The following is a 730-nucleotide window of genomic DNA, read 5'->3' as shown; positions in this document are numbered from 1 at the left end:
GGGGGGCGACTCCAGTGGGGTAAATCCGGGCTGGCTGAGGACCAGACCCCCCCCGCCTTAAAAAGCACCGTTTGCTCCAACGTCTCCGGTGTTACCCAGGAATATGCGGTGGGTTCTTCCAAAGTGCCGTATTCCCACCACCAGCACATTCCCGCTGGCAGCAGCGTTGCTCTCCGTGCTGCAAACCCAGGCTGGGCTTTTCCTGCCATCCCTGGGGCTGATCCCATCCCTGTTTCACATCCCTGCCATCCTCTTTCTTTTTTCCTCCAGATTTCAGCGATCTGGCCACCCTTCCAGGACAATGACCGGATTTTCATCACCCTTGTGCTCGGAGCCCCGATGCTGCATCTCTTTGCGCCAGTTCTTTGTGGCTGAGCCACCCCCAACCCACTGCAAATGTCCCCCCGACCTGCTCCGGCCAGATGTGCCACAGCTGCAGCAGATCCAGCCAGACCCAGCGAGGGATTGATGCCCACCGACCCCCTGCGTGCAAGAAGGGTGTCACCTCGGGCCTGAGTGACACACAACTCAGTCTTTATCCCTGGGGGTTTATTCCCTTGTTCCCAGGAGAGCAGGCAGGGCTGGAGCAGGCAGGGCTCTTCTGGCACGCTGGGCGAGCATCCCGGCCATCAGACATCATATGAGTGTGGTCCTCAGGTCCTGCTGTCCCCACGGGTCCTCCTGCCCACGGGAGGTTTGCTCCCACACGGCTCATTGCAGAGCCCAAGCT

This window comes from Pterocles gutturalis, unplaced genomic scaffold (genome assembly GCF_000699245.1).
Source record: "Pterocles gutturalis isolate BGI_N339 unplaced genomic scaffold, ASM69924v1 scaffold41422, whole genome shotgun sequence".
Lineage (NCBI taxonomy): Eukaryota > Metazoa > Chordata > Aves > Pterocliformes > Pteroclidae > Pterocles > Pterocles gutturalis.
The sequence above is the reverse complement of the archived record's forward strand: the minus strand, read 5'-3'. Positions refer to the sequence as shown.